Here is a 15,306-nt window from a genome sequence, read left to right as displayed (position 1 = left end):
TAATGGGAGACGTAAAAGTTCAGATAAAGGGGTCAGAGGTAAGACAACAGCGGGTATAGAACACTCGGCTCGTCAAAAGTCATGGGGTTTGAAAGTCAGTCAGAGAGTCAAAGCGGTTTAGGGCCAGTTGGGAGAAGCCAGTCAGAACAAACATTGCAGCAGAAAGATCTTCAGCAAGAATGCCATCAGCTAACCACCACTTTAAATTGACAAAATTTTCTTTGATTGAAACAGGGGCAGAAAATTCGTTGGATTCGGAGAAACTCTCCGTGGAGAAAGGCAGTCACCAAACAGGTTTGTTTTGATTTTCCGGACCCTTCTGGAAATGGGACCTAGTTTAAAGATCAGAAATAACATAATCTAGCATAAATGCATCCCAAAGGAATATAAGTTGGGTTAGAAATTTGCATGTTCGAGATAGGATTCAATTAGGAGTTTTCAGGACCCTCCTGAATAATGGGACTTAGCTTAAGATTTCGATTAGATACCAACATTTAGCGTAAACTCTGCTGTAAGGTAGTATAATTCAGACATGAAAGCTGTCACCTTTAAGATAAAATTTGACCTTTGAGTTTCAGGACCCTCCTGGATAATGAGAAGTAGTTTAAAGATCCTCTTAGATAGCAAGATTTAGCAGAAGTCACACCTGTAGAAGATATAACTTAGATTTTAAATTGTCATTTAGTTAAGAGTTGTCAGGACCCCCCTGAATAATGGGACCTAGCTTTCAAATCCTTAGTAATACTTGGTAATATGATTTAGTTTTACAATCACATCTGTCCCCAGCCACCAAACTGGGGCAGAAAATTTTCTTTGTTTTTGTCTGTTTTGTTGAAGTCAGGAGCCCGCCTGGAGAGCAGGGAATACTTTCAAGCGCAGCAGTCAGAAGCCCGCCTGGAGAACAAGGGAGTATCATTTAAGTTTAGCTTTCAAATTCTTTGCTTTGTTTATTTTGAAGTCAGGAGCCCGCCTGGATAGCAGGGAATACATTTCAAATTAAAGTCAGGAGCCCGCCTGAAGAGCAGGGAATACTTTCAAATGCAGCAGTCAGGAACCCGCCTGGAGAACAAGGGAGTACCATTTAAGTTTAGCTTTCAAATTCTTTGATTTGTTTATTTTGAAGTCAGGAGCCCGCCTGGAGAGAAGGGAATACATTTCAAATTAAAGTCAGGAGCCCGCCTGAAGAGCAGGGAATACTTTCAAATGCAGCAGTCAGGAACCCGCCTGGAGAACAAGGGAGTACCATTTAAGTTTAGCTTTCAGATTCTTTGCTTTGTTTATGTTGAAGTCAGGAGCCCGCCTGAAGAGCAGGGAATACATTTCAAGTCAGTAGTCAGGAGTCCGCCTGAAGAGCAGGGAATACATTTCAAGTCAGCAGTCAGGAGCCCGCCTGGATAGAATGAGAATACATATCAAGTTGAGCAGTCAGGCCCCACCTGAAGAAGGGGGAAACATCTTAGTTTACAATTCAAGATGGCAACAAATGGATGTCTCCGGGAGAATGGAGGACAACAAGGCAACAAGAAACACAAGAGCAAGTTTGAAGATATAGATAGGACTTTTGTAATCCATAGACCATAGTCTAGTCTAGCTTCTTGTTTTATTTTGACATGGTGTAATAAAGGGGTTCAGTAAGCAGTAGCAGCAGCAACAACAACAGTGGAAGCCCAGCTTCATGGTAGTCCCAGCTACCAAACATTCCTGAACTACACTGACCTGATTTCTTTTTAGCCAAGGATATGTACGCAACCTCGGAAGCAAGGTGCGGTCAAATCTTTCAAAAATGCTTCCCATGGAGTATTCAAACGGGCAAAAATCGCTCGTATCCGCTCACTTTATCTTTGCACGAAAACTCTTCGTGTTTCCGAACAACGAGGGGCAGCTGTGAGCACGTGATTTTTTCCCTACATGAAATACTCCCATAAATTCAAAACAAAGTAATTTCGTTTCATTATTTGCAATTTTGTGGATTTTGTGGCATTTTCTGTTAATTATTTGTATTTTTGTCTGTGCATTTCGTTTGTTAATTAATGAAAAATACAAAATATGCTGCATTTGCATTTAGGATTTAATTTTTGCACTTTTGAATTAATTAGTAATTTAGTGTTTTATAAAAATGGAAAAATCACAAAAATAGTTCATTTTTGCACCTTAATTTTAATTTCTCGAATTTTGTTAGTTTTCTTTATTTTTGCATTTAATTAGTGGTGGCAATTATAATTTAGAGTTAGTTAATTTAGTTTAATAAGATAATTTGGTTTAAGAATTAATTTAGAAAAAAAGAAAAGAATTTTGCAAAGAAAAAAAGGAAATAAAAGAAAAGGAATTGAAAGAGAGGGTTTGTGTGGGCCATTTTTAATAAAAATTTCCAAGGCCCAAGACTCTCCCCCCTCATACCCGCTCAATGTAGCCCAATACCCGCCCCCGATCCAGTCCAAACCCTTGCATGAACCAAACGACACCGTTTTGACCAAATCAATCTGGACCATCTATGTTTGGTTGATCTAACAGACCACAAATCACCCCTCCCTGGTATTTAACATTCCGAACGGACCCTACCCCCCTCAGAACCCCCCAGCTTTCGTCTCTCCCAGACCCCTTCAGACTAGACGAACCCTAGAAGTGCCGCCCTAAAAAACCTTGCCATTTCCGGTGGCGGCGCCTGCCCCAATGTCACGACCCAAACTGGAGGGCCATGACTAGCACCCGACCACACTTGTTGAGCACCAACGTACATTTCATCTAACCTTCATTATTATCTTCTAGGGTTGACGAGATCAATATAAATGGTAGACCTGGATCATGGACAACCAGCAATAAAATATGACGACATAAACATACAAAGCAGGGGATGACTAGACAATCAAGAAACTACATATAAGGTATGAGCTACCACGCTACTATGAAAGACTATACAACAAAAACTAGCCGACAAGGCATACCAAACTATACATGAGTCGACACCTGTCTATGAGCCTCTAAAAGAACATAAGTGCTGCAACATAGCCGGAACAGGGCCCCGACATACCCATAATGTCTATAACAAAAATGCATACCAAGACCAAGGCAAGTCCGGAGAAGGGATCTCGCCAATCACCGCTGAACTGGACAGCCTACTGTGGTGGGGGAGCTGCACCTGCCTATCTATCAGGACCTGCAGCACGACATGCAGCGTCCACAAATAAAAGGACGTCAGTACGAATAAAGTACTGAGTATGTAAGGCAAGGAACCATAAATACAATCAGTAATGTAAGCAAGGATAGAGAATATACAACCTGTAACATCTTAGTACCTCTGAGGGCTACTTACATGAAATGCATGATACATATGTATAAATACATAAACCCTTAAAACATTCGCCTCTGTGGGCATCATCATCATCATATCGTACCCGACCATAATAGGCTCGGTAAAAAAAAGTACCCAGCCATAATAGGCTCGGTAGAATCGTACCCGGCCACGTGGAGCTCGGTAAAACCCAACTGATCAGTGGTTGCACAATAGGTGCCGTACCCGGCCAACTATAGTGTGGCTCGGTAGAGTAAAATAGATACATATATATAATGCATGCTCGACTCATGGAATCACATTCTAAACCTTTCGGAGTGACGTAAGGTCGGTATCCTCTGTACACGTTATTAGGACTAACTCTTCACTATGAACCTTATAAGAATCAGGAAGTACCAACAACATTGATAACATAAGAATAAGAGAAGCAACATTAACATCAATCGTTCCATAAGAGGGAAAACAATGTAAGTACTGCTAGCTTCTAAGAGTAGAGTATCTTGGAAGCTCGTTCATTACATTATGTACAATCGGAGTCGTGCAAAAGAAGGAAAGGGATAGCCTCACATACCTTGTATATACTGCCCCAATCTCAAGCTATGCAATTGTCAAAACTCCTTAGTCTACAATAAGAGAAACGATACTATCGTTATCATTTAAGCGTCATAACTATTATGTATCGACCACAACCTATTTTACGATGAAACGGACAGCACCTCCCCTATATATATGACCTCACACCATTCAAAACAGTCACCAAACAGCCCAAACAACATCAATAATAAACATATTGAGCCTCCCAAAATAGTCCACACACAACCTAATCACTCCATACATACGACGACCACCGTAGTCGTGTCAAACAACCTGGAAATGTTACGAATAACTATCAGCCCATAACCCTACATATATATGGTGTTTCTCCACACCCTTCCTCCTCCAAAACTCCACAAGATAGTAGTAAAATACGCAGCCCAACAACAACGCAAAACAGTCCACAAAACAATAACATTACTACCAAGCCTTTCGATATATATTTCACAAGTTCTAGCTTCAATGGCTTAGCCGCAACTTGGATAATCTTAAATACATATAGAGTAAGAGGTTCCTTACCTTTATACAGAAAGAACAACTCCAATTTGACCTTAAATTTCCATGAAATATCCCTCCAATGCTGCCACAACAACAAAAAAGCGAAACTAGCGATCAATTAGTGTTTTTCGGCACTAGAATCACTTTAGAAGGCTTGAAATCACCTAGGATTGATATTAAGAACATGAGGGAGTATTTAAAGAACATAAACCCTTTAAAAAAACCTCCCACATGAGCTGGAACGACACAAAAATGAGCAACAACAAGAAGAACAAGAGACTTACTAGCGCCACGGAATTCCCGACACTTGATTTGTGTTGTTTGCCCTTTTTTGGGTCTTGAATCTTGAGAGAACCTTGAGAGGATGTTCCTAGGGTTCTAAGGTCTGAAAATAGTGAGAATAAATGACTTAAAACGGGTTGGAGGCATCCTATATAGGTCCAAATATCTTAAACCACCTTAGTGGGCCCCATAGAGAGGTGCTTGGCGCAGTCTCGCGAAAACGTGAATATCTCTCTACTCCGAGATCGTATCAATGAACGGTTTAATGCGTTGGAAACCAGACTCATAGATCTTTAATTTGGTTGGTATATCACCCAGTAATTCCTTTTAAATTAGGAGAAAAGATTAGAAACATTTGACCTAATGTTTAAGTAAAATTATGAACCTAAGTTGCGACAACTTTTGTCGACTTTTGTTTCATAACTCGTTTGACTTCAAGACTTATGATACGGATATTATATGATTAAAATACCTTAATAAATGAACTCTTGAGTGTATTAAGCACCGCTAGATTACTTGAAAATACGAGTTACAACATCCTTGATTCGTTTAACTTCTAATACTGGTTAATCACCCTTATACACTCTTGTATCACTTAAGACCAATAGGATTGACTTCTTATCATCTCAAAGATAATTCCTTCTTGGATTTATGTTAACTAATATATGGCATGAACTAACACATGTGGATATGGGTTGTAACACCCTCCCCCCTTAGGAACATTCGTCCTCGAATGTAAGGGTTTATGGGGAGTTTAAATCATCGTGGATTCCAATGGAAATTTCCGATCAATTTTCCCCTATAAAATGGTCACTAGCAAAACTTGCAAGTAATTAAGCCCAACATATGGCTTCACAAGGCTACACAAAGCATTATGCGTATTTACATTATCTACATATCACCATTTTGTATTAAGGAGGAGTATTCTCAAATTATTGCTTACCTCATAGAGCCGTTTCACCTTCCAATGTATCCTGTCTTCCACCAGCATCCTTGTTATCTTCATTCTGGAATAAGTAAGGGTATTTAGACTTCATCTCCTCTTCTGCTTCCCATGTCATTTCTTCCATATTTTTGTTCCTCCACAATACTTTGACGGAAGCTACATCTTTTGTTCTCAGCTTGCGGACTTGCCGATCTAATATCGCCACTGGCACTTCTTCATATGATAGGTCCTCTGTAACTTGTACATCTTTGATAGGGATGACTCGAGAAGGGTCTCCAATACATTTTCTCAACATAGATACATGGAATACCGGGTGGACAAATTCCAATTCGGATGGCAATTCTAACTCATAAGCAACCTGTCCAATTCGTCGAAGAATTTTATACGGCCCGATATACCTTGGACTCAGCTTACCTTTCTTCCCAAAACGCATAATACCCTTCATTGGTGAGATCCTCAGGAAAACCCAATCACCAACCTCAAACTCTAGATCACGACGTCGGACATCAGAATAAGATTTTTGCCTGCTTTGTGCCGTCCTCAATCGCTCCTGTATCACTTTCACCTTCTCAATAGCTTGGTGAATCAAATCTGGCCCATATAATTCTGTTTCACCGACTTTGAACCATCCAACTGGTGATCTACATCTCCTCCCGTATAGTGCCTCGTGTGGGGCCATTTTAATACTGGAATGGTAGCTATTATTATAGGCGAATTCTATGAGTGGAAGATGATCATCCCAATTCCCCTTAAAATCTAGAACACATGCTCGTAGCATATCTTCCAGTGTCTGAATGGTACGTTCAGCCTATCCGTCAGTCTGCGGATGAAATGCAGTGTTGAGATTTACTTGTGTGCCTAAACCCTTCTGGAAAGACCTCCAAAAGTTAGCTGTAAATTGAGCTCCTCGGTCTGATATAATAGATACGGGCACACCATGAAGCCTAACAATCTCCTTGATATACAACTTCGCATAATCTTCAGCCGTGTAAGTTGTCTTCACTGGCAGAAAATGGGCACATTTTGTAAGTCGATCAATTATCACCCAGATGGAGTCAAACTTATGATAAGAGCGAGGTAATCCAATAATGAAGTCCATATTAATCACCTCCCACTTCCAGGTCGGAATCTCTATATTTTGAAGCAATCCACCGGGTTTCTGATGTTCTATCTTTACTTGTTGACAATTGGGACACTGGGCTACAAATTCTGCAATAGACTTCTTCATATTATCCCACCAATACTGCTCCTTGACATCATGATACATCTTTGTCGAGCCGGGATGGATGGAATATCGGGATTGATGAATCTCATTCATAATCTTCTCTCGCAACCCTGCCACATTAGGCACACACAATCGGCTCTGGTATCTCAGTGCCCCGTCTTTTCCGATCCCAAAAGCCATACTTTTACACTGTTGAATGCTTTCTCTTAATCGTACTAAGATAGGATCTTCATATTGTCGTGCTTTTACCTCGGCTACCAAAGATGATTCTGATGTATTCTGTACAGTAACACCTCCGTCATCAGAGTCTAACAATCTGATTCTCATATTGGCTAGCTGATGAAGCTCTTTAATCAACCCCCATCTACCTGCCTCAATATGTACTAAGCTTCCCATTGATTTACGGCTGAGAGCGTCTGCCACAACATTGGCTTTACCGGGATGATACAATATCTCGACGTCGTAGTCTTTCAATAATTCAAGCCACCTACGCTGCCTCAAATTCAACTCTTTCTGCTTGAAGATGTATTGTAAACTCTTGTGATCTGTGTAGATGTCAACATGGACGCCGTATAAGTAGTGCCGCCATATCTTCAAAGCATATATTACTGCAGCCAATTCCAAATCATGGGTTGGATAATTCTTTTCATGCTTCTTCAATTGTCTTGATGCATAAGCAATCACATTCCCACGCTGCATCAATACGCACCCCAAACCTATACCTGAGGCATCACAATATACCACATAACCTTCTGTTCCTTCAGGAAGAGTGAGCACTGGTGCAGATGTCAATCGATTCTTCAGCTCCTGAAAACTACGTTCACAAGTGTCAGACCACTGGAATTTGGTAGCTTTTTGTGTTAACTTAGTCAATGGTGATGATATAGAGGAAAATCCTTCTACAAACCGCCTATAATATCCTGCTAGCCCTAGGAAGCTGCGGACTTCTGATGGTGTTGTAGGTCTCGGCCAATTCTTTACTGCATCGATCTTCTGAGTGTCGACACTAATACCCTCATCAGATATCACATGGCCAAGGAATGCTACTGAGTTCAGCCAGAATTCACATTTGGAGAGCTTAGCATATAACTTACGATCCTGAAGCGTCTGTAATACTATCCGCAAGTGGCCCGCATGTTCCGCCTCCGAACGAGAATACACTAGAATGTCATCAATGAATACAATCACGAACACATCAAGATAGGGCCTGAATATAGTATTCATGAGATCCATAAAAGCTGCTGGGGCATTTGTTAGCCCGAACGACATCACCAAGAACTCAAAGTGCCCATATCTTGTCCGGAAGGCCGTCTTTGGAATATCCTTCTCCCTAACCCTCACCTGATGATACCCTGAACGTAAATCAATCTTGGAGAAATACTTGGCACCCTGGAGTTGGTCAAACAGGTCATCAATTCTTGGAAGTGGATACTTGTTCTTTATAGTAGACTTATTCAACTGTCGATAGTCGATACACATCCGTAACGACCCGTCTTTCTTCCGCACGAATAGGACTGGTGCACCCCAAGGTGAAGTGCTAGGCCTAATAAAGCCCTTATCCAGCAAGTCCTTCAACTGCACCTTCAACTCTCGCAACTCTGCCGGGGCCATTCTGTATGGAGGAATAGAGATCGGTTGAGTGTCAGGCAACACATCAATGCTAAACTCAATCTCCCTTTCAGGAGGAAGGCCTGGGAGTTCATCTGGGAAAACATCTGGGAATTCGTTGACCACAGGGATTGATTGTAAAGTAGGCGGTTTCGCCTCCGCATCCCTAACGCGAATGAGATGATAAATGTAACCTTTTGAGATCATTTTCCTTGCCTTAAGATAGGAAATAAACCTACCTTTCGGTGTAGCAATGTTCCTTTTCCATTCAATGACGGGTTCACCCGGAAATTGGAACCTAACCATCTTCGTACGACAGTCAACATTTGCATAGCATGAGGCCAACCAGTCCATTCCCATTATCACATCAAAATCAACCATTTCTAACTCAAATAAATTTGTCGAGGTTTGACGACTACAAATCATCACAGTGCAACCTCTATATACCCTTCTAGCAATCACAGAATCTCCTATCGGAGTAGATACCGCGAGGGGTTTACTTATCAATTCAGGTTCAATGCCAAACTTATTAGCCACAAAGGGTGTAACATATGATAATGTAGATCCCGGATCAATCAGCGCATATACATCATAAGAAAACACAGATATAATACCTGTAACAACATCTGGAGACGACTCGAGATCCTGTCGACCTACTAGAGCATAGGTTCGATTTTGAGCACCACTCGAACTCGGCACTGCACCTCTACCCCTACCACGACCTGTCGACTACTGAAAACCCCGTGCTGGAGGTCGAACTGATGAGGAAGAACCAGACACAGATCCAGTCGGCTGAGCCATACTATCACCTCCTCTATTAGGACAATCCCGCATAATATGGCCAGGCTGTCCGCACGAATAACACGCATCAGAACCTCGACAACACAGTCCAAAGTGGGCCTTGCCGCACTGATCACAATGTGGTGTTGGGGGTCTCATCTGACTAGTATCCCTATGATGTTGCGAGCCAGATGCCCACGAACTCTGACCTGGACCAGAATAGGATCGATCATATCGAGGCCTCTGAAACTATGGAGGAGCACTAGCTACAGGTGGCGCCGAACTCCTCGAAAATTGTGGCCTGATGCGGCCTCTGAAGTCATTAGAATACCCTGCAAATCTCGCCCTCTTATGCTGGCCTCTATCCTGCTCCCTAACTGCCCTCTGCTGGCGCTTATGATCCTCTAGGGTCTAGGCATAAGCTTGAATACGGGAAATATCCATGCCCTCCACCAAGGAGGCTATCGTACACTCATTTATCAGATGTGGTCCCAACCCATTCACGAACATATGCACCCTATCACTCATCTCGGCCACCATATGGGGAGCATACCTTGCCAAAGAATCAAACTGCATACTGTACTCTCGCACACTCATATTACCTTGTCTAAGGTTCAAGAACTTATCAGCTCTAGCTCGTCGTATCTCAACTGGCAAGTAGTGACGAAGAAAGGCCTCAGAAAATTCCTTCCACACAGCTGGAGGAGGGTTCGGACCCCTGGATCTCTCCCAACTATCATACCAGAGAACCGCTAAATCCCGTAGCCGATAAGAAGCCAACTCTACTGCCTCTGTATCACTAACATGCATAACCCGAAGTGTACGATGAACCTGGTCAATAAAAGTCTGTGGGTCCTCCTTGGGGTCTGATCCGGTAAACACTGGAGGGTCTAAATTAATAAAATCACGAACTCTTGTACTAACTGGTTTCTCAGCAGCACCTGTATTCTGCCTCTGAGCCTGAGCAGCTACCAAGCTAGTCAATAACTGCAAAGCACTCCGCATATCCTGGTCTGGAGTGCCAGACGGAGGAACTGGAGGCGCTGGGTGCCTTCTAATATCCTCTGGAGGAGATGGAGTAGATGAGGTATGAGAGGGCATCTCACTCTGAGCCTCACTTTGTCCTGCTCTGACTTGGGGCACCTGACTGGTACCCTCTCCCGCTGCTGTATCAAGCCGTCTACTAATCGTTTGCTTCCTAGTCGAAGGCATCACTGAAAAAAACAAGGTGAATATTAGAGACGAACACTTACGACTCAACTCTACGCACGATCTAGATTCAGGAAGAAGGTAACAACCCTAGATGTCATGTAGCCTCCTGATTATAAATGTGGCGCGCTACACATCCATAATCAAGACTCTACTAGACACGGCTCATAGACAACCCCTAGGACAGACTTGCTCTGATACCAAGTTTGTCACGACCCAAACTGAAGGGCCATGACTAGCACCCGACCACACTTGCCGAGCACCAACGTACATTTCATCTAACCTTCATTATTATCTTTTAGGGCTGACGAGATCAATATAAATGGTAGACCTGGATCATGGACAACCAGCAATAAAATATGACGGCATGAACATACATAGCAGGGGATGACCAGACAATCAAGAAACTACATATAAGGTATGAGCTACCACGCTACTATGAAAGACTATACAACAAAAACTAGCCGACAAGGCATACCAAACTATACATGAGCCGACACCTGTCTATGAGCCTCTAAAAGAACATAAGTGCTGCAACATAGCCGGAACAGGGCCCCGACATACCCATAATGTCTATAACAAAAATGCATACCAAGACCAAGTCAAGTCCGGAGAAGGGATCTCGCCAATCACCGCTGAACTGGACAACCTACTGTGGTGGGGGAGCTGCACCTGCCTGTCTATCAGGACCTGCAGCACGACATGCAGCGTCCACAAATAAAAGGACGTCAGTACGAATAAAGTACTGAGTATGTAAGGCAGGGAACCATAAATACAATCAGTAATGTAAGCAAGGATAGAGAATATACAACCTGTAACATCTTAGTACCTCTGAGGGCTACTTACATGAAATGCATGATACATATGTATAAATACATAAACCCTTAAAACATTCGCCTCTGTGGGCATCATCATCATCATATCGTACCCGGCCATAATAGGCTCGGTAAAAAAACGTACCCGGCCATTATAAGGCTCGGTAGAATCGTACCCGGCCACGTGGAGCTCGGTAAAACCCAACTGATCAGTGGTTGCACAATAGGTGCCATACCCGGCCAACTATAGTGTGGCTCGGTAGAGTAAAATAGATACATATATATAATGCATGCTCTACTCATGGAATCACATTCTAAACCTTTCGGAGTGACGTAAGGTCGGTATCCTCTATACACATTATTAGGAATAACTCTTCACTATGAACCTTATAAGAATCAGGAAGTACCAACAACATTGATAACATAAGAATAAGAGAAGCAACATTAATATCAATCGTTCCATAAGAGGGAAAACAATGTAAGTACTACTAGCTTCTAAGAGTAGAGTATCTTGGAAGCTCGTTCATTATATTATGTACAATCAGAGTCGTGCAAAAGAAGGAAAGGGATAGCCTCACATACCTTGTATATACTGCCCCAATCTCAAGCTATGCAATTGTCAATACTCCTTAGTCTACAATAAAAGAAACGATACTATCGTTATCATTTAAACGTTTTAACTATTATGTATCAACCACAACCTATTTTACGATGAAACGGACAGCACCTCCCCTATATATATGAAAATCTGAGTTTTAAGCTAAGGGTATTTTTGCAAAAAGAAAAATTCAAAAGGGGTCAAAGTGCAAATCTGTTGATTAATTATGTTGCCCTACTTTCTTGCCTATAAAGGCATCATTTCTTGCATTGAAAGGAAGACCCAAGAGACCTAGGAGAAAGATCCAGAAAATTAAAACACGGCTAAAAATTTCAGAAAACTACTGTTCCATTGGACTCCTTCTCTGATTTTTCTTTAATTTGCTGAAGCCATTTCTAATTCATCTGGTGTTGAGATGGATTGAATTTAGCTGTTTTAAGTTTGGACTGAAACTGGCTGAGTTACTATTCGATTGAAGCTGTTTTGTGGACTGGCTGAGCATCGTTTTGGTTTAAAAACTGGTTCACTATTTGCTTCCTGCTGTTGATCTTTGCTATTGCTGCTAATCCTTAATCCCAGTTTCCTTCCATCTTCAGGTACATATCCCTGATTTAAGCATGTAAAGGATTGCTTATGAAGTGTTTTGTTGAAAGGAGATGAAGATTATGTTATCAGATGCTCTTCTTCTTTAGTTTCTTTTCTCAGCTTGTAGTGTCAATTTCTTATCTCAGCTTGTTTAACGTGAAGTTCTTCTTGAGGACTTTGAGTCTTATGATGGAATTGTAACAGGGCTACTGCGAGAATTATTGATTTCCATTTGTTCGGTTCTCTAGGTTTTGTTATTGATAGAAGTGTCAGTTGATTTTAGATGCATGATGTGTTTGTGAGTTCAAATTACAAGAATATTCTGTTAATTGTCAAACTGCTATAGCTAAATTGAGCATGCATGCGAAGTGAGAATGGGGAGATGGATCATGTTAAAGTGCAGCAGGTTGGCTGCTGGTATGCACTCGAATTCGAGTCTGACTCCCTGATTTGGGTCTGGGCAGTATCTGGGCTCTTATGTCAGGATTGGGTTTGGCTTTTTCAAATTCATTTGTGCACCAACCTAGGATTTGGTTTACTGATTTTAGGGGTACATTAGTTTAGTGTTGTCCATATTCACACGTAAGTTCTCAGGTGTTTTAAAAGGGTTGTAAGCAGGACTTGAGTTGAAAATCAGACTTGAAAATTTGTGAGTTTGGTTTTAATACTTGCATTCATTTTTTTGAAAGCTTTAGGCCATATAGTCTTGTTAAATGGTGGGCAGCTTATATACATATTTTAATAACATGATTGAAACGTTTAAAGCATGTCTTGACCTTTGAATGTAATTTGGTATTTGTTTAAAATCAGAAGCTGTATGAACGAATCCCTGTTGCGAATCCGGCATCAATGTGGTTCTCCCCAGGACCGCGCATGCCTAGCTTTTCGTTGGTGTGAAATTTCTTTGCAAATAGGTATTGGGCCTCAAGCCAGGCCCAAGCCTTGAGAAAATGAGGACAGATTTAGTTTCTCCTAACGCTGTCATTGTGATTAATAATATGAATTTGAGCGTCAAGTTAGGAATAGTTATAATTTCTTTAAGCCTTATTTTATTTTTTTAATTACTGGAGGCGAGCCAATATTAGATAACGAAAATAGCTTATGGCCTTCAAACATCTAGGTTGTATATCCTTTTAAATTGGGGTTGAGGTGCACAGTGCCAAATAAATTTTAAATGCGTGTCCCTCAATTAATTAATGCATTTGCTCCTTAGAAATCGAGGCGTGCCATTTAGTGAATTTTCAATGGCCCACGCAAAGTTAAAAACACGTAGTTGCTTTAGGCACGTTATTATAATAATATTACCTTCTTAAACTCGGGTGTGCATTTCATGTGACCCAAATCAAATCCCAAATGTTGAATAAAATGTGTCTCGGACTGCGGGTGCATTTCATATGGCGCAATCCAAAGGAACGTTTTAAACGACGTTTAGTCTTCTTTAAAAATCAATTAAAAACGGCTAAGGGTTAAAACGCACATAGGTTCAAAAGTGTTTTAAAAATCAAATAATAGGCCGACTATAACAGTTAAGCGACCGTGCTAGAACCACGAAACTCGGGAATGCCTAACACCTTCTCCCGGGTTAACAGAATGCCTTACCCGGATTTCTGGTTCGCGGATTGTTAAACAGAGTCAATCTTTTCCTAGATTCGGGATTCAATCGGTGACTTGGGACACCATAAATCTCCCAAGTGGCGACTCTGAATCTTTATTATAAATTCCGTTTCGATTGTCCTTTAATTGGAAAAACTCCTATTTACGCCCCTTTCCGGAGGTGTAGGTAAAAAAGAGGTGTGACAATTACAACAGAATTAGATTTATCACATGACTTAGTTAAGAAGTCTGAATCAGGCTTGCCTACTGATTTTAACAATTGATAGTTAAACACTAATCATCGAGATAGTTCAGGTTTTATTTAAGTGATTGCCTAACGCTTGCCTAGGCGTAGAGTTATATGCAATAGTTATTCAGAATTATTAAACAGTTTGGAGACTGTTTTTACCTAAAACATGTAGTTCTAAATATTGCAAAGATATGCAGGGATTATTACCAGTTTGTTTAAAGCAGGATGAAACCATTAATACACCTTTTCATACATCAGTAGTTTAACTAAGCGTAGCTGAGTGAGTATGAACGAGAACCTAATCATGGTATCTAACGATTTATATGCAGGATTCCTAAAGCAGGATTTCTGAATGCACAACATAATTGTAGAATTTTCTAAGAGCAGGATTTCTAAATGATTGCAGAATTTCTTAAGAGCAAGATTTCTAAATGCACAATACGATTGCAGAATTTCCTAAGAGCAGGATTTCTAAATGCACAACACGATTGCAGAATTTCCTAAGAGCAGGATTTCTAAATGATTGTAGAATTTCTTAAGAGCAGGATTTCAAATGCATGTATGAATCTTAACCTTGGTTTCTATTGCGCAATTAGAAATATAAACTTAATAACATTTTTTCTACCCTTAATAACTATAGCATGCATATTTACCCCATCCCTTTTCACTAGCCACCCCAATACTTGTTTACAAGTTATTACAGACCATGTGAATGAAGTACATAAGTAGAAATGAAAAAATAAGAAGTTACACTATAGGAAGCCTGATTAGGACTTCCTTCCTGAGTTATGTAATAAATCAATTCAAGTGCCAATATTGTTCCATAGTCTTTCTCATACCTGGGTGTGTCAGAGTTCCCTAAGGACCTCAAGGGATCCCGGGCAGTTCTTATACCCAAATTTCATGGTCAAGACAGAGTAAGTGCAGTGTAGAAAGACCAGCTTTTATGTGTCCAAGTTCAGAGGGCGCTCTAGGGTCCCAAGGCAAGGCTCATACAAAAGGGGCAGAACCTAGTAGTCTAAGAGTATATGTGA

General features: G+C 41.0%; 1 long non-coding RNA gene across 1 annotated transcript; it reads right to left on the bottom strand.

Moving 5' to 3' along the window:
• Positions 1-3,098: 3,098 nt before the first annotated feature.
• On the bottom strand, positions 3,099-5,659 carry LOC138886466 (uncharacterized). Its single transcript, XR_011405195.1, has 3 exons — positions 5,607-5,659; positions 3,861-3,912; positions 3,099-3,154 (listed from the first exon to the last, which is right to left on the bottom strand). It is a non-coding gene; the product is annotated as an uncharacterized lncRNA (long non-coding RNA).
• Between the last annotated feature and the right edge of the window lie 9,647 nt (positions 5,660-15,306).

This window comes from Nicotiana sylvestris, chromosome 2 (assembly GCF_000393655.2).
Source record: "Nicotiana sylvestris chromosome 2, ASM39365v2, whole genome shotgun sequence".
In the NCBI taxonomy this organism is placed as follows: Eukaryota; Viridiplantae; Streptophyta; class Magnoliopsida; order Solanales; family Solanaceae; genus Nicotiana; species Nicotiana sylvestris.
The sequence above is the reverse complement of the archived record's forward strand: the minus strand, read 5'-3'. Positions and strand labels throughout refer to the sequence as shown.